General features: G+C 48.5%; 1 pseudogene; it reads right to left on the bottom strand.

Annotated features, from left to right (window-relative positions):
- Positions 1-2,192: 2,192 nt before the first annotated feature.
- Positions 2,193-23,126, bottom strand: part of LOC120381686 — a 205,594-nt pseudogene continuing 184,660 nt past the window's right edge.

Raw genomic sequence — 23,126 nt, 5'->3', positions numbered from 1 at the left:
GAAGGTGATCACAATCCTACCTAAAATCAAGACAGGATAAGGCTAAGGTCACCTCCAAAGCCAGGGCTAAGAAGGTAACACTGAGAAAAAAGTACAGAGATTTCCATTGGGATGACTCCTGCTCCCCTAATGGCTCTGTTATGAATCACCACGGACCACCCGGAGAGATCAAAGTCCTGCAGGACAAACAGCCCCATGGCCAGTATAATGAAGTGGTGGCAGTGGGGAAGTGCTGTGTTTTGTGTAACACCTGCCAGGTGAGTGATGCACTGACAGGGCAGCTGCCCATGAGCTCATTCTCTTCGATCTGCTTCTGCTGTTATTTCAGAGCCGGCACTAGCGGGAGCGTGTCCCTGTCACTTCACCAGCTCTAGACCAGGCTCTGTCTGCAGCCCAGCTCTGATTAATCCCACTTGTTAATGTATTCCTACTGCGATACTTTCCCAGTTCTCTCCCTCATTTGAACATTCCGGTCAGAGACTGAATATGGGGAGGGATGGACTAATTTGTGTGACATTCGGTAAGTTGCCATCGTATGCGACTGAAACCTCTGCTGGAGGTGGGCAGGAGCCTGTTACACACATAAAATAGCTAAGCTTGACCAAACTACCTGCTACACATTCAAACCTTCCTGTACACACACAATAGAAATTGGGGCTCTGAGAAATGGCAACTTTCCTTTAACACAGATCATTGTTTTCTGTACTTCCAGAGGCACTGAAGTAGCAGCTGTTTAAAGGTAATGTGGTTTTATTTCATGATCAGCAGCAGAGCCTCTGTCAATTTACCACCCATAGAGCTGATTGTTTCTAACTGCAGGGTTAGCCAGACCATTCAGTAACATTATCGCTCTGTTTACAAAGCCTTTGGTTAGTGACGAATCATGAGACTTATCCCTTCCTGCTGTAATTCCACTGACTCCAGTGTCTCTTTCCCCATTTCTGGTTACAAGAAAATAAATTAAAAGAACCATCAGAACTAACATGCTGTGGGAAAGTGGAAATGTTGATAGCTCAAATAATGCAGTTTCTTCTGTGTCTTGTGTGTGTCTATCTGCTTTGTGTGTGGGGGGCTTTTTGTTTGCTCCTGGCAGGTGCAACCATGTCAGATTTGTCTGTGAGGAGGGGCCAGAGAAAACAGACACCCTGGCCTTCCAGGTTGGGGTTAGGCAAAGGAATAACAACCCTGTCCCATAAAAAACAAAATATGTTACAGAAACAGTGGTAGGAACAGTGATAAAGAAACTGGTAAATAATCACAGTGCCCAGGCTTGAAGTAATCGGAAACACAGAATTCAAAAAGCAAAGCTCAGGGGCTATTTGGGGTTTATTCTCTGAGCTGAGCCGTGTGCTATAGCACAGGGAGCACTTTTGGAAGTCTCCCATCCCACAACGGGGGAAAGGAAAAGGATTCTTAGGTTCTAGCATGGATTGAAGGAGGATGGTGATAGGGAATAAGGGAATCCCTCTGACTTACCTTAACTACGTCTGTTGTTACAGTGGGTGAAATGACTTTTTTTCCCTATCCCTGCCCTGTTCCTGCTCTTTGTTATAGTTCAATATAGTTTAAGTGCGGAAATTGATAATAAAAATATCTGCTCCCCAGCACAACCTGCAGCAACATCAGAACAACTGGGAATGAAACAATTTGTTCCCCAAGGGAGAACTCGATGACTAACAATGGCTGTGAAATGGGGGAACAGTATAACCGTGATGCTCAGGGTTTGTTTAGACTAGGGAAAGTGATGGAGTTTAGGTCAGGTCAAGGGGAAAGCTAATGCCAACCCCTGCACCAGGGCTGTATCTGCACTACAATTTTTCACATTAAGATCACTAACTTGAGCAGCCAACGCCATGTACAGCCCTAGTGGCTGTCAGGCACAGGTAGTTTTTGCCTCAGTGTAGCTTGTTGGGATCAAACCTCTCCCCCCACCTGGAGGGATGAACATTCCTGGCAGGAGGGACACACACTCCTGTGACTCAAAAGGAAAGGAGCTGATAGAAAAGATCACAGGACTGACCCCAAAGAAGGGTGAGCTGCAAAAGGCAGAAGCAGGCAACCGATCTGGTGGAGCTAAGACACCACAGTGAAGATGGTGCAAAAATCACTATGTAGGAATGAGCAAATGTGATTTTTTAAAAGAATTTTTTTTGGCCAACCCTAGTCAAGGGATTTATTACAGTTCTCTCTCATGTGGATTTTCTGATGTCTAATGACGCTTGAGCGCTGATTGAAGATTTTCCTGCACTCAGAGTGTGATTCTCCTATGTGAGACAACGTTTAAGCTGTGCTTGAAGCTTTTCCCACACTCAGAGCATGTCTAGGGCTTCTCCCCTGTGTGGATTCTCTGATGCAAGATGAGGTCTGAACGATTAAAGAAACATTTCCCACACTCAGAGCATCCATAAGATTTCTCACCCATGTGGATTTTCCTGTGTTTGATAAGGTTTGAGCGCTGCCCGAAGCTTTTCCCACACTCAGAGCAAGTGTAGGGCTTCTCTCCTGTGTGGATTCTACGATGTCTGATAAGGTCTGAGCTCTGACTAAAGCTTTTCCCACACTCAGTGCACATGTAAGGCGTCTGTCCTGTGTGGACTCTCTGATGTGTGATAAGGGCAGAGCGATGATTGAAGCTTTTCCCACACTCAGAGCACAAGTAAGGTGTCTGTCCTGTGTGGATTCTCTGATGTGTGATAAGGTGAGAGCGCCGCCCGAAGCCTTTTCCACACTCTGAGCATGTGTAAGGCGTCTCCCCTGTGTGGATTCTACGATGTCTGATAAGGTCTGAGCTCTGACTAAAGCTTTTCCCACACTCAGTGCACATGTAAGGCGTCTGTCCTGTGTGGATTCTCTGATGTGTGATAAGGTGAGAGCGCCGCCCGAAGCTTTTCCCACACTCAGAGCACGTGTAGGGCTTCTCTTCTGTGTGGATTCTACGATGTCTGATAAGGTGTGAGCTCTGACTAAAGCTTTTTCCACACTCTGAGCATGTGTAGGGCGTCTCTCCTGTGTGGATTCTCTGATGTGTGATAAGGGCAGAGCGCCGACTAAAGCTTTTCCCGCACTCTGAGCATGTGTAGGGCTTCTCTCCTGTGTAGATTCTCTGATGTCTGATAAGGTGTGAGCTCCAACTAAAGATTTTCCCGCACTCTGAGCATGTGTGGGGCGCTTCTCCTGTGTGGATTCGCTGATGTGAGATGAGGGCTGAACTATCGATGAAGCATTTCCCACACTCAGAGCATTCATAAGGTTTCTCACCCGTGTGGATTGTCTGATGTCTGATAAGGGCAGAGCTCCGATTGAAGCTTTTTCCGCATTCATGGCATGTGTAGCGTGTCTCTTCCAAGTTGATTCTCTCACTTGTTATAAGGTTTGAGTGGCTACTAAAGTTTCCCTCTGGCCTCCCCTGAGTCTCACAGGCTTTTGTTTTTTCTGGGAGTGCATGACTCCCGGAAACATTCCCTTTGGATCTTCCTGATAAAGTTCCATGTGGTTCTCCTTGCTCAGCATCTTCCTGCTGGGGTTTCTCCTCCTCATTCTCACTCACCAGCCCATCACCTGATGGGAGACAAAGAGAATCCAGACATAGATCACTACCTGCACCGGAAAGAAAGAAAATCACAGAGAGAGGAATGAAAAATGGGTTGATCAATCCAAAATACGTGGGAGAGATCAAACCTATCAGGAGCTGATTTTCCCCAAAACCTTCCCCAGAGGAAAGAGGAAGGGATCAGTTTTGGTCTGCATCTCATGAGAACACTCAGGAGAAAGAGATATCGGGGAGCGACCTGCTGCCAGTTGTCAGTCAGAATAGGAGGGACGCCATGAGTGACATCTGCCATAATGATTCCACATCTGCAGGGAACAATCCTGAACTTGGAGAGCTCACAGGGTCTTTGTAGGGCATCCCAAATGTTTCCTGCATTCCTGCACAGTTGTTAAGTTGGTTTAACCAAGTCCTCACCTGTGCAGGCAGCTCTTGGGAGCACTTCTTTCTCAGAGCCCTGGAGGTCTGGGACCCACGGCTCTTCCCCTCGTTCCAGCTGGGAGATCACATCAGGTTTGGAAACTGGAAACCCGACTGCAGGCAAAGAAAACGAGGGAGGTCAGTGGAATTTGTGGGATACTTGTCACAAAGAATAGTCCATGGTTTTAACCCCCAGCTCATTTTTAAGAAGTAACATCCCAAGGCCAGCTTCCTTGGCTCAAAGTGGCAGGAGAGTTATGATGATTATAAATTATATTCGTTACCTTAGTGCCTAAGGACCAACTAACAGTGGGTCCCCATTGTGCTAGGCAAAGTACAAACAGAGAACAGTAGATGGCCCATGCCCTGAAGAATTTACAATCTAAATACACAAGACAGACACAGAATGGGGGAAGGGGTAGACCCCACTGTTAGAATAGAGATATTCAGGCCTGCCTGTAAAGCCTATAGTTTAAGAACTTAGGAGTATTTTTATCACTTAGCTACTTACAGGAGTATGAAAAGAGAGAATCAAAATCACTGTCTGTATTTGTAAGGGCCTTCTCTTACTGTGACCGTCTGAGGCCTTGTTCTTAGGCTAAGGCCTTTGGCTAAGCAGCAGGGGCAGCCATAAGCTGGGAAGCAAAGGGTCACGTTCTCACATCCCAAACCAGTCACACTGAAATAAGGTGCTACTGGGCTGTTAGGAAGACGATCCTGTCCTGATAGTGCCCATCAGCACCAGATAAAGAAACAGATCTTAAGATGGTTAAAGAAAACTTAGTTTGATAGCAGCCTGTCTGGAAAGAAATCACTTCTCAATGCTTGTGGTTGTGAAATCCTCATTTCTGTACTGTTTTATCTTTATGGCCTCCACTTTTACAATGTTAATCAGTCTGGTTCTCTAATTGTTTTTCTCTGCTGTACAATTAATTTTGCTAGGTGTAAGTTAATTAGGGTAGTGGGATACAATTGGTTAGAGAATTATGTTTCAGTGTGTTAGGATTGGTTAATTAAATTTCAGTACAATGATTGGTTAAGCAAAGGTATAGCTGAGAATATTACTATATAAACTGAGTCAAACAGGAGGGGGAACGGGACACGGGGAAAATGCTCTGCGGTGTCAGAGAGGGTAAGGGGGTGTAACAGGCCGGTGTGGCTCCCCTCCTCCCCGGGGAAGGTTGAGCCCCAGACACCGGAAGGGGCTGGGCTCCAGAGCAGTGAACCCACCCCTCAGAGGGTCAGGCGGCGACCCGGAAGCATAAAAGCCGGCCACCAGAGCTCAGTCAGAGCCCAGCCACCGTCGGGAGCTGACCTGCCCGAGAGGGCTCGGGACTGGGAAGCTGCTGGGGCCCTGAGCAGTTGCCCAGACTGGCCGGAGCTTCCCCTCGCTCGCTACTGGGAGGACCCGCAGGAGCTTCCCCATGCCACCTACGAGGAGGAACCGCCGGAGACCTCACCTCTCCCTTGCTGTTACCCCAAGGAACCCCCGGAGCAGAACTGGCCAGACTTCCCTGAGGAACTGCCGGACCTACCCCCCAGCCCGGGCTGCGAGGAGCCCATGCTGTTGGACTTCCCGGGACCAGACGCCACGGACCAGGTAGGCCCAGAGGGGGGAACTGGAAGTGGCCCGGGAGCAGCTGACCCCAGTCAGGCTGCAGGTCAACCAATGCCCATGTCAGTGTGTTACGGTCAGGATCCCCACTGACCATCAGCGGTGGTAGCTGCTGCCTAGGGCCCCGGGCCGGGATGCAGTGGAGTGGGTGGGCCTGCGTCCCCCCTGCCACCCCACTCGTGGGTGGCAGTCTCCCCCCTCACCCCAGTGCTCAGCCCCTGCACCAGAGGGCCTGAGCCCTGACTGTTGTTGCCCTGCCCTAACCTAGGGCCTGGGCCTGTCCTGAACTGTTTGCATTGCTGCCCAGCCCCTGCACCAGAGGGCCTGGGCCTGTCCTGGACTACTTGTATTGTGGCCCAGCCCCTGCACCAAAGGGCCTGGGCCTCCCTAACCTCACTGACTTGTATATTGTTGCTCAGCCTTGCAGCAGAAGGCCTGAGCCCCTCACTGTCTCTTTGTGTTGTTGCTCAGTGTAAAAGGCCGGCGTGGCTCCCCTCCTCCCCAGGGAGGGTTGAGCCCCGGACACCCACGTTTACAGGGGGACACAGGGTAAAAGCTCTGTGGTGTCAGAGCGGATAAGGGGAACACGCCGCCGAAGACCCCAGGCCCCCTGAATCCTCTGGGCGGCCCTGGGTGACAGTCATTCCCTTGTCTCTGTCGGGTATTCCATTGATGTAGGTTACTCCCAGCCAGTCCTTAATGACCCATTCATATCACCCCATGACAGCTACGTGACAAAACACCTCACGTCTCCTGCTCTTTAGAATCATAGCAATACCAATCACAGCAGGAAACTGAGGTGTGTATTGGCATTGTACAAGTATCACCAAAAGTCCCACCTCTATCTCAGACACACTGCTCACAGCCCCTGGAGAGAAAGCAAAGCACAGGAACTGGACGTTAGTCCAGTGAACACAGTGGAGGACAAGCTGCAATCCTCACACCCTGGTCACACAGGAGAGGCAGGTGGGTCCCTGCCCATAGAGAGGGGCTGGCTGGAGGCCTGACACCTGAGGGGCCATTCCTTGAGCAGACCATGGAGGCAGGTCAAAGGCTTCGCTACCCCAGAACTGTGACATCGCAAAAGCACATTTTGGGGAATTAGGAAATCTAGTGACTCTGGTGTAATGGGAGGGAGAATTAAACTCCCCCAGTGGGAGGAGAAGGCTGGGGAATTACACACTAACATTCAGGAGCAACAGCCCCTAATTCTTCCAGAAAAGGAGAAGGTCAGAAACAAGAACTGGGCCATGCAGCCTCAGGAGGGACCGGCTCAGAGATCCAAGGAGCCGGGAGGGAAGACAGCTTGTGGCTGCTGCAGATGGGGAGAGGGGGGACAAGACTCTCTCCAAACTCTCACTCCTGTTGACCCCGACCTGATTTTATGATCTATGACCCAGTCTCACATCTTGTGGGTAATTTCATACTCACTAGAGGTAAGATGTCATGATCAGAGAATTGCTTATTAGCTTGGAACATGCGTGGAGAGGCAAGGAGGTGAACATAGATAAATGGGTTATTAAGGGCAGGTCGACACTACAGCCGGGATTGACGCTCTGAGATCGATCTAGCCGTGGTCGATTTACTGATACGATTTAGTAAACGTAGCCTAAGCTTGCTACAGTTCAGGGCCTTATATTAAGTTGAGGCTTTGTGAGAGTGGTTATGCTGAAGTCTGGGATTTTCCTGAGGTTTGGGTAGGGATTCGGGGTTAAAGGTCTGGGATCCCCCATAGCTCTAGATCCCCAAACCTCTCCTCCCTCCCACTGACCCACCCAGCCCACTTCCTGGGTGCCCTTCCTCCACACTGCCCTCTTCTTCTTCCCATTACTGGCAGCTGGCACCACCTCCCGGCACCTTGGGAGCTTCTTCTGTTCCCTCCTCGTCTCTCATAACCTCCTCCCTCCCTGCTGCCTGCTAGTGTATGAGAGAGAAGGAAATAAAGGGGGCAAAGAAACTTGTCAAACTTGGATGATGAATAAAGTTATTACTGCTCAGGTTCTTTAGAGACCCCACAGCTTCTAATAACCCAGGGGACAGGACTCCTTACCCAGCGAGGTCACCGTCTCATAGTTCTCCTGCATGACATCCCTGTAGAGGGCTCTCTGAACAGGGTCCAGCAGAGCCCATTCCTCCTTGGTGAAATACACAGCTACCTCCTCGAAGGTCACCGGCCCCTGAAAGAGCAAGAGTCCAACACTCAGTACCTGCTGCCCCACTCACAGCCCCACTACTCACAGAACAGCAGCACCAGGTAAAGGGAAGCTCTGGGAAGCACGTTAACAGAGTCCCACCTCACCTTGCCTAGAGCAGCCAGGAGGCATCGGAGGGTAGAAAGAGAGAACCTTTGTGTCTCCCAGCTGACAGATGGAGGCAGGGTCTTCACATTTATCACATAGCTACTAGCCAGAGCTTGATATAGGAGATGGGGCTGTCTCTGGACCCTGCTGATGGCTCCCTGGTAGGAATCCCAACACTCTCCAAATTAAATATATAGAAGAAAAGGGAAGTCAATAGTAAAGAATCTGAGTTTGAAGGTCAGAATTGTAGAAAGTTGGCAAGGGAAGCTAACAGAAATCAATGATCAACCAATGAAAATAAGAAGGAAGTTTTTAAAAGTACAAAATTAATCCTAACAATGGTAGTGGTACACTACTAGATGGAAATGGCAGAATCATCAACAATCATGCAGAAGAGGTAAAAGTGTTCAATAAATATTTCTCTCCTGGATTTGGAGAAAAACAGATGATGTAACTCAATATCATAAGATGTTGACGCTGACAGTCTTTCCATTCCAAAAGTAACTCATGAGGATGTTAAACAGTAGCTATTAAAGTTAGATGTGTTTAAATCAGTGGGTCCAGATAACTAGAGTTCTGAAAGACCTGCTGGAGGAGCGTGGTAGACTGTTAATGTTGATTTTAATTAGGACTTGGAACACTTGGGAAATTCCAGAAGACTGGAATAAAGCTAATGCTGTGCCAATATTTAAAAACTATCAAAGAGATGACGCAACTAATGACAAGTGTGTCAGTCTGAAATCGATACTGGCCAAGAGAATGGAGCAGCCGATACTGGATTTCATTAATAAAGAAAGGAGGGTAATATAATTAGTATCCATTAAAAAGGTTTAGACACAATAGATCCTATCAAACTAACTGGATATCCTTACTGGATGAAATCAAAAGTTTGGTTGCAGCTAATAGTACTGATGTAATATATGTAGGCATATGAGTTGCTTCATATGAGTTGCTAGAATGGTACAAAATACACACGGCATACATTAAATAGATTAAAAACTGGGATTTTAAATAGGGAACCATGATCGAGTGGATTTCTTTCTAGTGGGTTCCCGCAAGGATTGAATCTTGGCCCTGTGCTATTTAACATTCTTATCCATGACCTGGAAGAGAATATAAAATAATCACCGATAACGTTTGCAGTTGCCACAAAGATCGGGGATGCGGGGTAACTAATGAAATGTCAGTAGGTTCAGGTTTCAGCACTGGGAGCCTGGGAAGTTTTCCCAGCCCTGGCTGGGGGGTTATTTCCTGTTCCACAAAGACGGGAAGTTTCATTCCCTACACTTGTGCCTTGACATTAGGACCTATCTGACACTACAGCCCATATTCAGCATAGTGGCAGGATTATAATATGATTAGGACATGAGGCATTTTGTACAAGATGAGTCATGTGCGGTGTCACTGGAAAAGTTATGATTTGCTGAATATGATTATCCTACCTGTGTGCATGGATCATGTTTGTATCTGAAGTTATGGCTATTGACTCTGTACCTGTCTTTCAAATGTGCTTACTCTGGGTAACAGCCACAACGGGCCTTTCAGGTACAACAATGAAGAAGCCAGACAGTGCTGATGGCTCATCAACAAAGACAATGGACTGTGGAAGAGCTTAGCCCTCCTGTGAACATTTCAGCCAGCCTATGAGTCATGGCTACTATGACTCAGCAGGCCATGCTAGGGCATGTGACCAGACCACATGACAATGAACTTCATTTTGGTACCTGTATTTTTCCACAAACTGGACTGGGAACTGAGTTTAGAACAAAGGGGTCCTGCCATATGGAAAAGCTACATAAGGTGGGTGTGACATCATCTCTTGGCCTCATTCCCCACACAAGAGAACTCCTGGAAGCACCTGAGCAACAAAGACTGAACTGGGGGAAGTGCTGGTCCCAGGGTAAAGGGATTTCTAGCTTGTGTATGGAAACTTGGTGAACTGCTTGTACCATCAGTCAGGGTGAGAAATTGCTAATTCAAATTCTATCCATCTGTTAGGCTTGGTTTGAGTTGTTGGTTATTTGCTAAGTAATCTGCTTTGATCTGTTTGCTAACACTTATCGCTGGGAAATTGGCTGTTGTCTTCTCTCTCTCCTTGAGTGGCTCAGGTAAAGCACTCAGGTAGCTTAGTTGGCTGTATGGCGCCACCTGCTGTCGTGCTGGGTGATAACAGGCCCTGGAGAGGCTGGCTGAATCTCCAGCAAAGCAGTGTGAGAAGGGCCAGCCCAGCTAGAGGGTTAGAGGACACAGTGGTTCCCAGAAGCCCCCCAGACTGCACCCCGGGGTGACAACCCATCACACCCTAGAGTACACAAGTGTCAGCAGGTTTGTCACATCCTGTCCCCTCCCTTTCTCCACCCAGGATATTTCCTGCCTCCCACCACCTCTAGCAGTTCCCACCAGTGGTGAGCTCCAGCCGGGTCGCAGGAACCGGGTTGTTAAATTTAGAAGCCTTTTTAGAACAGATTGTTCCAGGACAACCAGTTCTAAAAAAGCTTTTAAATTTAACAAAGGCTCAGGCAGCTGTCCACCCAGCCCCCGGCCCCAGCTCACCTCCCCCTCTCCTCTGAACGCTCCGCCCTCCGTCTCTTTCTCTCCCTGCTTCCCGCAAATCAAATGTTTGTGGGAAGCCTGAAACAAGCAGCAGGCAGGTAAGCTGGGCCGGGGGGGGGACGGCACGCGCGGCCCAATCCGGCTCCACCTGAGCAGCTCCCCCTGGCCCCAGCCGAGCGCCCCAGCCGGGTCCTGGCCAAGCACCCCTGGCTCGGGCTGGTCTCAGCCGAGCGGCTCCGATCCGGCCCAGCCCGGGCCCCGCAGCACCGGTCCTGGCCGAGTGGCTCCAGCACAGAACGGGGAGTCGGGTCCTGTGGTGCCAGTCGTGGTCCCAGCAGAGCTGGCCGCGGTCCCGACACAGCGGCTCCAGCCCGGATCGGGGAATCGGATCCTGTGGTGCCAGTTGCGGTCCTGGCCCCAGGCAGTGTGGTAAGGGGGGCAGGGAACAGGGAGAGGGTGTTCAGTGGCTTGTGGGAGGCTGGATAGGGGTCGGGGCGGTCAGAGGGCAGGGAACAAGGGGGTTGAATGGGGGCAAGGGTCCTGGGGGGCAGTCAGGAAGGAGCAGGGGTTGGATGAGGTGCTGGGGGGCAGTCAGGGACACAGAGAAGGGGTGGTTGGATGGGGCAGGGGTTCCAGGGGGGCATCAAGAATGAGAGGAGGGGTTTGATGGGGTGGCAGGGGGCAGTCAGGGGACAGGGAAGGAGAGGGATGGGTCATGGGTCCCCGGGGGGGTGTCAACGAGCATGGGGGGTTGGATGGGGCATGACCCCTGGGGGGGCATGACCCCCTCATGAGGTGAGGAGGAGGGAACCTGTTGTTAAGATTTTGGCAGCTCATCACTGGCTCCCACCCTCCTGTACATTTACTGATTCTCTCCCTCCAAGCAGAACCCACCACCAGCTCCCTGAGAATCCCTTACCTGAGCCAGCTCCATTGCAGCCATTTCCTTCCCCCTGGGAGGATGGGATGATCTGGAGCAAAACGTGGATGTTATTCTGCACCCTGCCAGGGTGAGAAGGGCAATGTGAGAGAATTCAGACAGGGTTTCTGTCCTTTCCACATGTCGATTCCCCCCAGCATTGTTCCCTGCTAATGGACACTCTAGGTTCTGCCACACTGTGAAGCACAGAGTGACCGTATCCCAGTACAGGCCTAGCCCCCTCCCACCAGGGTGTGACCCTCTGACACATGGTGAAACCCTCCCAGCAGCAGAGTCTCTCTCTTACACTTATCAAGTTTGCGGGTGATACCAAGCTGGGAGGGGTTGCAAGGACTTTGGAGGATAGAACTGAAATTCAAAATGATCTGGACAAACTGGAGAAATGGTCTGAAGTAAATAGCATGAAATTCAATAAGGACAAATGCATAGTACACCGCTTAGGAAGGATCAATCAGTTGCACACATACAAAATGGGAAATAACTGCCTAGGAAGGAGTGCTGTGGAAAGGGATCTGGGGGTCACAATGGATGACAAGCTAAATAGGAGTCAACAATGTTGCAAAAAAGCAAGTATCATTTTGGGAAGTATTAGCAGGAGTATTGTAAGCAAGACACGAGAAGTAATTCTTCTGCTCTACTGTCCACTGATTAGGTCTCAACTGGAGTAGTGTGTCCAGTTCTGGGGGCCACATTTCAAGAAAGATGTGGACAAATTAGAGAAAGTCCAGAGAAGAGCAACAAAAATGATTAAAGATCTAGAAAACATGACCTATGAGGGAAGATTGAAAAAAAAACTGGGGAAGACTCAGAGGGGACGATCACAGTTTTCAAGTACAGAAAAGGTTGTTACAAAGATGCTGGAGCAAAATTGTTCTTCTTAACCTCTGAGGATAGGACAAGAAGCAATGGACTTAAATTACAGCAAGGGCGGTTTAGGATGGAGATTAGGAAAAAAACCTTCCTAACTGTCAGGGTGGTTAAGCACTGGAATAAATTGCCCAGGGAGGTTGTGGAATCTCCATCACTGGGGATATTTAAGAGCAGGCTAGACAAACACCTGTCAGGGATTGTCTAGATAATACTGAGTCCTGCCTTGAGTGCAGGGGACTGGACTAGCTACCTCTCGAGGTCCCTTCCAGTTCTATGATTCTAAGAACCAAAGGCCAGAGACGAGCAGAATCAAAGGAGTCACTCTGGGGATTCTCCCTGTCACTGTCCCCAAGGCAGCTCTCTCAGGTTTACAAAGTTGTTGGATGCTCCAGCCTTTATACAGTCTCTCCTGGGAGTGCCCCTTTCATGGGCTGGGCCTAGTTTTAGCCTTTGGGAAGCGTGACCCCGGGGGCGCTGAGACTGGGCCTTCTTGCCTCAGTACATCTTGTTCCTTTCTGTGGCTCCCCAGTGAGTCCAAATGAGTAGATACTCCTGATTGTCCTGCTTTGAGCAGGGGGTTGGACTAGATACCTCCTGAGGTTCCTTCCAACCCTGATATTCTATGATTCTATGACTGGCAGTAACCTGAACATTGCTGTGATTCGTAGGGTAAGACAGTGGTTCTCAACTAGGGGTCCTGGGCCCCCTGGGGGCCACTAGCAGGTTTCAGGGCAGGGGCCAAGCAAGGGCAGCATTAGACTCACTGAGGCCCAGGGCAGAAAGCTCCAGTCCCAGCGCATGGGGCTGTAGTCCAGGGCCCTGAGCCCCACCACCCGGGGCTGAAGCCAAAGCCTGAGCAATGTAGATTTGTGGGGCCCCTGTGGCACGGTGCCGCGAGAGAGGAAGAAAGTGCCCTGAGGACGCAGCCAGAGGGCTGAGCCCTGACACACGACTGGCTCAGAGGGTCTCTGCAGTCAGGAAGGGCTCGCAGTGAGGGAAGCCTGGCAACTGATGGCTGGAGGGGTGAAGAGGTTTGGGGTACAGTGGGGGAAGAAGTATCTGGGACTGGATAACCTGGGGCTGGGCAGTCGCCATAGAGGACACTTGCTCCTCCTGTGCCCTTTCCACACCCTCTTGCGGGTCGAGAATGACCACCCTGTCCCCACCCCCAGCGGCAGCCGTGTCTCAGGACTCTCCCCAGTTGCACCCACTAACTCTCCTCCCATTTGGGGTACAGCTCGGGGCAACAAATTACCACCAAGATGAACCCAGCTGGCTGCTGCCTGTTCTGGTGCCACAGGGGCCTCTGGTGGGTGAAAGGCAGAACTGTAGCACTTCTCAGGCAGAACGTACCTTCTTCAAGCCAAAAAAAAAGAAATTCTGCGCTGGACGTGAATTCTGTGCATACACAGCGGTGCAGAATTCCCACACGAGTAACTCACACCTGGCACAAACACAACCTGCTCCCTCCCATCTCTTCTCCCTATGTGTTGAGTCCCAGAGCTGCTGCTGTCATTAATGCACACAGGCTTTCACTCCCGTTAGTGCTGGCAAGACCCAATCCAGTGATAGGACTGAACCCTTATTTTCCTATCACATGGGACAGTCTCAGCTGAGGGGAAGGTGAGATGGGGAGGGGGTATAAAGGGGAAAGTTGTTGTATCCATGTTGGTCCCAGGATAGCAAAGAGGTATTTTTAATTGGTTCTAAAACAATTACCTCACCCACCTTGTCTCTCCAAGAGATCTGAAAGTGGCAGGAGGAGACAAACAGGAAGACAGAGTTCAGGACTCTAAACCAAACATTTCAAACCCCTGGAAGAAACTACATTTCCCTTCTGCCCCTGGGTATGTTTGTATCCTCTATGAGGGACCACCCCATTCCCCTCACAGCAGCAACGGGAGACTGCAGCCAGCCCCAGATGGTCCTTCCCAATCCTGGGATGTTTGTTGTCACAAAGATTGTGTGTGGTGGGTGCACGGGCTGCGGACAGCCGGACTTATGTGCAGATTGGAATGTCTGGGCAACTCTAGCACAGCTTGGGGGCTGTGGGCAGGGGGAGCAGTTCTGGAGCTGTGGGCAGGGGGAGCAGTTCTGGAGCTGGGCCTCTGTCCTCTCTAGCTCGCATGGCAGATGGCTCTGGCAGCATCAAGTGGGTCCATCACTGCAGGGGAAGGTGGGGTAGTGTCTGAGATCAGGGTGAGAATTGCTCAAGAATGGGGGATGGAATTCACCTCCCCACCCCTCTGCAGAGCTCAGCAACTAGGGCTTTATCCAGTGAAGTGAAATTCAGTCTGGGTGACTTTGAGTCAGCCACTGAAAGATCCTTGTGCCTTCGGTTCCACACTGGCCACAGGAGTTGACTAGTTCTCCCTCCCCAGACTGCCGGGGGCAGCCAGGGATAATTAGTGGGTTATGGGAATTAGAAGATGAAAATTCACTAAGAACAATGATATTTGTGTGTTTATTATTAAATCCCCAGACACCAACCAAACCCCGTCCTCCTTCCGATGAGCTATAAATATCTAAGGGACTCAGCTACGGATCCTGCAGTCAGTTCCTGCCCTTCCCCACTTTCTAAAGCAGCACTTTTAAGAACAGGGCAGAGAAACATGTAAATACTTTGAACCAAATTCCAGAAGCTGCTGAGCATAGAGAAGTTAAAATGAAACCAAGATTCGTGTGCATCCCTCTCATCCTGGCTAATAGCCACAGATAGACCTGTTCTCCAGGAATTTATCTAGTTCTTTTTAAAATCCTGTTATAGTTTTGGTCTTCACAGCATCCCCTGGCAAAGAGTTCCCTGGGTTGACTTTATATTGTGTGAAGAAATACTTCCTTTTGTTTTTTTAAATCTGCTGCCTATTTCATTGGGTGACTGCTAGTTCTTGTGTTGTGTGAAGGATTAAATAAAATTTCCTTATTCACTTTCTTCGCACCAGTCAAGATTTTGTAGACCTCTATCATATCCCCATTAGTCATCTCTTTTCTAAGCTGAAAATTCCCAGTCACTTTAATCTCTCCTCCTGTTTCATACCCCTCATCATTTTAGTTGCCCATCTCTGTACCTTTTCCAATTCCAATATATATTTTTTAGGATGGGTGACCAGATCTACACACACTATTCAAGGTGTGCACGTACCATGGATTTATATAGAGGCAATATGATATTTTCTGTCTTATTATCTATCCCTTTCTTAATGATTCCCAACATTGTTTGCTTTTGTGACTGATGCTGCACATGGAGTGGATGTTTTCAGAGAACAATCCACAATGACTCCAAGATCTCTTCCTTGAGTGTTAACAGCTAATTCAGATGCCATCATTTTGTATGTATAGTTGAGATTGCTTTCCAATGTGCATTACTTTGCATTTATCAACATTGAATTTAATTTGCCATTTTGTTGCCCAGTCACCCAGTTTTGTGAGATCCCTTTGTAGCTCTTCGCAGTCTGCCTGGGACTTAACTATCTTGAATAGTTTTATATCATCTGCAAATTTTGCCAACTCACTGTTTACCCATTTTTCCAGATGAATATGTTGAATAGGACTGGTCCCAGTACTGACCCCTCAAGGATACCACTATTTATCTCTCTACATTCTGAAAACTGATAATTTATTCCTACCCTTTGTTTCCCATCTTTTAACCAGTTACTGATCCATGAGAGGACCTTCCCTCTTACCCCATTATGGCTTACTTTTCAAAAGTCAATTTAAATTAAATACTTTTTTTTAAATTATATATTTTTTTAGAAATCTAGATCTGTTATGTGTTTTGGTGTAACTTGCATTTTCCTTATGTTAAATTTGCATTATCCTAACAAAACATTTACTTTATTCACTTTCTTCACATCAGTCAAGATTTTATAGACCTTTAGCATATCCCCCCCTTAGTCGTTTCTTTTCTAAGCTGAAAATTCCCAGTCATTTTAATTTCTTCTCCTGTTTCATACCCCTAATCATTTTAGTTGCCCATCTCTGTACCTTTTGCATTTCCAGTATGTCTTTTTTGGGATGGGGTAACCAGATCTGCACACAGTATTCAAGGTGTACATGTGTCATGGATTTATATAGAGGCAATATGATATTTTCTGTCTTATTATCTATCCCTTTCTTAAAAAAGCAAAGGTTTCAGAGTAGCAGCCGTGTTAGTCTGTATTGCAAAAAGAGCATAAGCTTTCATGGGCTACATCCAATGAAGTGGACTGTAGCCCACGAAAGCTTATGCTCAAATAAATTTGTTAGTCTCTAAGGTGCCACAAGTGCTCCTGTTCTTTTTAAAAAAGCAAACAGAATGTTGGGAATCACTGACTGCTGCTGCACACTGAGTGGATGTTTTCAGAGAACTATCCACAATGACTGAAAGATCTTTCTTGAGTGTTAACAGCTAATTCAGACTCCTTCATTTTGTATGTATAGTTGAGATTGTTTTCCAATGTACATTACTTTGCATTTATCAACATTAAATTTCATCTGCCATTTTTGTTGCCCAGTCACCCAGTTTTGTGAGATCCCTCTGTAATTCTTCGCAGTCTGCCTGGGACTTAACTATCTTGAATAGTTTTGTATCATCTGCAAATTTTGCCACCTCACTGTTTACCCATTTTTCCAGATCATTTATGAATATGTTGAACAGCGCTGGTCCCAGTACCGACCCCTCAAGGATACCACTATTTATCTCTCTCCATTCTGAAAACTGATAATTTATTCCTACCCTTTGTTTCCCATCTTTTAACCAGTTACTGATCCATGAGAGGACTTTCCTCTTACCCCATGATGGCTTACTTTTCAAAAGTCAATTTAAATTAAATACTTTTTTTAAATGTATATTTTTTTAGAAATCTAGACCTGTTATGTGTTTTGGTGTAACTTGCATTATTCTTACGTTAAATTTGCATAATCCTAACAAAACATTTACTTTATCCATCTCTCTTTTATATATCTCATTGGTCCTGACACCCCCCCTGTAAATTCAAACACCCCCCCCTAATTTCAATTCCTGGGGAAACCACTGGTGAAGAATTGCAGTAGAAATGGGTTAGGCTGGGAGAGGGCACAGCTGATGGGGGACTGGGAGCTGAGTTGACCAAGAGGCCAGAACTCATGAGGGGGGGTTGGGAGAAGAAGTCAACAGGACTGGGTAGAAGCATTTCAGTGTATTTTGTTCATTAACCATTCTGCCATGTAGACTCAGACTTTAAAGGTCAGAAGGGACCATTATGATCATCTAGTCTGACCTCCTGCACAAAGCAGGCCATAGAATCCTACCCATCCACTTCTATAACAAACCCCTAACCTACGTCTGACTTACTGAAGTCTTCAAATTGTGGTTTGAAGCCCTCAAGCTGCAGAGAATCCTCCAGCAAGTGACGCATTTGGGCTTTGGCTACACTTGCAAATTTGCAGCGCTGCAGCAGGGTGTGAAAAAACACCCTCTCCAGCGCTGAAAATTGCGGCGCTGCAAAGCGCCAGTGTGATCAGAGCCCCAGCGCTGTACATTAATCCCCACAGGGAGGTGGAGTACGGACAGCGCTGGGAGAGCTCTCTCCCAGCCAGGGACGGCTCTAGACCCCAGCGCGCCAAGCAGGCGAGTGGGGCGGCCCTTTCCCGGGGGGCGGCATTTGGCTCCGGTGGACCTTCCGCAGGCATGCCTGCGGGAGGTCCACCGGAGCCCGGGACGAGCGGACCTGCCGCAGGCATGACTGCGGCGGGTCCCCTCTTCCCGCGGCTCCGGTTGAGCTCCCGCAGGCATGCCTGCGGCAGCTAAAGCAGTGCCGCGGGACCGGGGAAGGGCGGCGCAGCGCGGCGCCTGCTTGGGGCGCCCTAATTCATAGAGCCACCCCTGCTCCCAGTGCTGGCGCTCCGACTACACTTAGCGCTGCAACGCGCTGCCGCGGCAGCGCTTTGAAGCGCTAAGTGTAGCCAAAGCCTTGGAAACTTTTCATTCACATCTAAACACCTTGGAGCTAAGCTGGGTTGATGCATTTCCACTTACAGTGGTACAGTTGTAATTAGGTGCTTAATCAGATGCTCATGCAGCACAAAGCAGTCAATAATGGGTGTGCTTTCATTCATTAACTTGACTGTGTGCTGTGCATCGCTTTGAAAAAAAGATGCTGTGAGGGAGTGTCAAAATTGTAGGCATTAAGAAATGGTAAGTAGGTGTCAGTTCATTTCTCATGCGTTTCTCTCCTAATTTTAATGTCAGTTTTGAATCAGTATTAATACCATGTTGTTTTAACAGAAGTAGGGTCCATTTGTATAATTGTTTGCAAGATTTCATTGGATATTGTGAACCTGCCGTCTTCACCTTTTATTTTCAGATTCCTAAATACAACCCAGCGCACCTCTCCTGACAGACTGCTGGCCCTGGCCGGTGATTTGTCAATTGGAAGTGACAGAGGAGGAGAAAGACCTGGGTGTATTGGTTGATCACAGGATAATTATGAGCTGCCAACGTGATGCAGCCGTGAAATAGGTTAATGCAGTCCTAGGATACATCAGGTGAGGTATTTCCAGCAGACACATGAAAGGGCTAGTACTGTTATACAAGGCACTGATGAGACCTCATCTGAAATACACCTCTACCTTCTGGCCTTCAAGTCTGTGAGTCTATCAACTGTGCCTTGCGTTGCACAGACACTGATGGAGATCAGGGCCCCATCGTGCAGCACATGGCAGAGACCCTGACTGAGATCAGCAGCCCCATTCTGCTGGGCACTGCACAGACAGAGAGGGACAGTCCTTGCCCTAAAGAGATCACAATCCAAGCAGACAATGGGGAGGAGGAAAACAGAGAGGGGCTGTGACTTCCCCCAGGTCACCAAGCAGGTCAGGGACAGAGCCAGGAACAGACCCCGTTAACGCCAGAGCCACATCACCCGCAGCTTGGAAAGGTCCCCAGACCCCATTGTATTAGGCTGCAGGAAGAGGTGGTTTGTCCATGGATGCACAGGCTGTCTGGGCAGGCAGCTCAGCTGCGGTCCCTGCACACAGCTGGGGGGTGTCCCCTGGGTCAGGAGAAGTCAGTGTCCAGCCCTGTGGGGCTGTGCTCCTGGCTCATACCTCCAGCACTCACTGCTGCCCCTCCCTTCCCAGCTGCACTGTTCAGCCAGCCCCAGGCCTCAGGGAGGTCACTGCCCCCCATCCCCCATCTCCTGCAAGCCTTCAAACAGGGACATGGTGTACCAGTGCCAGAGCGCACTAGTGTAAATTCTGTCTGTACTAAGGGTTTGCACCAGTGCCTAAAACACCAGGGTGGCAGAGACCTTCAGAAACAGCAGTACGGTGGCACTAGAACTGGGATCTATTTCTAGCTCGGTCACGGACAGCCTGGGTGACCTTGGACACGTCAATGTTTCTCCTCCCAACTTTAGTCTCTTTACCCAGCTGCCACTCACTGGGGTCTCCTCTCTCTCCAGAGCTGCTCACCACTACAGTCTGTGTGGGTGTCCCCAGAGCTAAGGCAGGTCAGCTCTGGAATAGTCTTACAAGGGGGGCTGGGGAGTCTCTTTCTCTGGAAGTTTTTAAGAACAAGTAGGACAAAGCTCTGTCAGAGACAATCTACATATACTTGGTCCTGCCTTGGCAGAGAGAGCTGGACATGACAACATCTTGAGGTCCTGTCCAGCTCTACATTTCTATGATGTTATGCAATATAGATACATAAAAAACAACAAGATGAAACCAAATAAAAACATGGTGTCAGGCCATTAAAAAAACAACAACAAAAAACTACACTGTACAGCATAAAATGACACAATACTAAGGAGAAGAAAGCAACGCAAAGCAAACTAACACACCTTAGGATAAAAGTACACAATGCAAAAGAGCTCAACTCAATCCAACACAACAAAGACACCAAACAAGCTGAGGCAAAACAATGCACCATAAAACTATGCAACACAACATGGTGCGATCACAGTTCCAAATGGCACCATGCAAAACAGCTCAGCGTAGAACAGGACACAGCACAAAAGAGAATTATTTCAATGTAGGCCTGGAAGGGATCTTGAGAGGTCGTCTACTCCAGCCCCCTGTGCTGAGGCAGAACCAAGTGTTAGGCTATAGCTATTCAGGCCTGTCTGCAAAGGCCTGTACTTTAAGAATGTAGGTGTATTCTTATCACTTAGCTAGTTATAGAGATATAAAAGAAGTAATCAAAGATCACTGTCTGTGGAATGGCCTTCTCTTACTGCGACAGGCTAAGGCCTTCAGCCAGTACAGTGGTGCAACGTGATCTGGGTCGGGGTCAGTGCAGTGCCAGACCCAACGGGGACACAGATCTCAGTCGAGGTCTCTGAAGTGCCCAGCACTATGGAGGCAGCGGTTTGGGTCGCAGTCGTTCGCTGCCTGGCACAAGGGGGGGGGCCATGATCTCGGTCCAGGTCTCAGTTTTACCTGGCACAACAGTGAGGTCTGATCTCACCTCAGGTCTCTTCAGTGCCTGGCAGAACAGGGCCCAGATCTCAGTTGGGGTCTCTGCAGCAGCTGTCAGAACAGGGCCACGCTCAGTACGATAAGAGCCCTGATCTCAGTCACACACCTGGAGAGAAAAGCGTTAAGATTTTTGAGCATTAGATATCAGTATTTCAGAACTGAGGAGAAAATGGGGCACAAACTAAATATTTGCCAATATAAGAGAGAAGCACCAACCTCTGGGAGATTTTGTGTCACCATTTAACAGCTGAAGAGAAAAGATGGGAAATTTGAGGGGATTATACAAGGATATTGAATCAACAACAGAATGGGAGGGATTCTTCTTGCCCCACACTCAGGTGGCCGGCAGGCAGCCCTGGGTGATGTCTTTTCACAGGGGAAAGGAGTGGGGCTGGAGTCAGAAAGTCACTATCAGTAGAGGGCCTGGCAGTGGGGTCTGGGAATGTGACTAGCAAGTGGTGGGGGGTGCAGTGTATATTGGAAAAAGGGTAAAAGAAATGCAAACAAAACATGGTACTTAATTAAAATCCTGTTAGGGCTCCAAAAGGAGCTATAGTAGATTGTGCTGCTTTTTCAGATCTTTTGAGCAGTGTTTTGGAGCAGAAGATGAAAGTGAACAGTAATAAGAACCCTGGTGGAAGTGAAATGTGTCCCTTTTGAAACAGTCTCTGAGCTGCTGATAGCTTTGAATCCAGAGGCAAGCCAAGAAAGACTCTGTGTGGATGCAAATTACCCAGCTGATGGGGGAAGGAGGAAACTGCCATTTGCAGCACAAAGAACCTGAGAATAATGAATGCATCTGGTCAGCAAACAAGCTACTAGAAGACTTAGATTATGGCCCTCCAGAAAAGGGAGGTGAAAAAACAAGTCAAGCCTGAAAATAAGGGGGACAGGTTAACCCTAAGGAGAGAGAGAGAGAGAGAGAGAGTGTGCGTGTGTGTGTACAGAGCAGAAATCTGAAGCTGTGGGAAACTGAGGCACGCCACCTCATAAATTTCATGAATGATCAGTGATTGGGGTAATTCACTAGCCTGACTATAGAACAAAACAAGGACAGTCTGAAGGTAATTCTTCTGTTTTTCCTGCAATTAGCAAGGACATTTGTAAAAGGAATTGGTATTATTATTAAGAAATAATCTGACCCCACCAGGGCGGGTGGAAATTGTTTCTTTTGTTTTTCAGACACTCTACAACCATGCTGGTGCCAGCGGAAGAATAACCCAGAATACAATAGATTTATGTTGTGTGGTGTTTGTCTGTGGTGTTGGTCTTGCTGCTAGCATGAGGTGGGTGGGGGATGGCTTCAAAAGGCTGACCTGGGGGCAGAGGAAGAGGTGTATGGGAATGCAAAATGCTCAACTGGGAGGCCAGCACCTGGGTAATGGCTACTACGGTGCCTGGAAATAGAACGGCAACTAAGGTGGGCCCTACAAGCCCTATGGGAATAAGGAGAAGGGTAGGAGCTCACTGGGAATCAATGGAGGGGTGTGAAAAATGGTGCACATCAAAGAAAATGTTTGGCTGTGCCCCTCTCCTATGACTATGCAGGAGCAGGATCAATGGCCTATGGCAAGGGGTGGACAATTGGGTGTACTGTGTAGGAGGGGTTTTGCTGGAAATGTACATATTTCTGGGGGCACGATTACACCAGCCCCAACCAAACTACACACATCTATATGCTGCTATCTGGACTTTGGTGCACAAATGGATGTGTAAATCTTATTGCTGTGAATAATTGAACCGGGGCATACCGCCTGATTCCATACCAAGTGGTTACGTTGGCTTGGACAATAACCCATTTCTCTGTGGACATTCAATGGACTTATAATATGGACAAAAGCACGTAAAACCTGCAGGGGCAGCTTGCTGCAGCTGCCAGCAACTGGACACATTAAGATCTTGACCCCGTCGAAGGAGGAGAGGCAGTGTTTCGGTCGTGGCTCGGACGTGGGACCATACTGCAGTGGTCAGGACTCGGTGTTGCTGTGCATTGTATATTGTTAACAGTACTTGTGTCACGCTGCATATGCAGATAACCTATAAGTAATGTAGTAAGCCCTTCCCACCCGCAGTGTGCAAGACACCCCGGGCCCAATCTAATGGGAAGTCTGGGACACTAATTGGACTAGGTGTGGTATGCCCGTAGGAGAGAAGGTGCAGGGCACGGGACTACACAAGGGGCAGTGGGACAAATGGAATATCGACACCTTCCACCTTGATGCCTGGCCCTATCAGAAAATGTGTCGCCATCTGTCCTGTGCTTTTCCAGGGTACCTGGGCAGGAGGACATCAAAAGAAAAAGAAAAAAAAAAGGAGGGTGGAGTGTTAGGATAGAGCTATTCAGGCCTGTCTGCAAAGGCCTGGATTGTAAGAATGTAGGTGTATTCTTATCACTTCGCTAGTTACAGAGGTATAAAAGAAGGAATCAAAGATCACTGTCTG

Source organism: Mauremys reevesii, linkage group 14 (genome assembly GCF_016161935.1).
Source record: "Mauremys reevesii isolate NIE-2019 linkage group 14, ASM1616193v1, whole genome shotgun sequence".
Taxonomy (NCBI): domain Eukaryota; kingdom Metazoa; phylum Chordata; order Testudines; family Geoemydidae; genus Mauremys; species Mauremys reevesii.
This window is presented reverse-complemented; position numbering and strand designations above follow the sequence as displayed.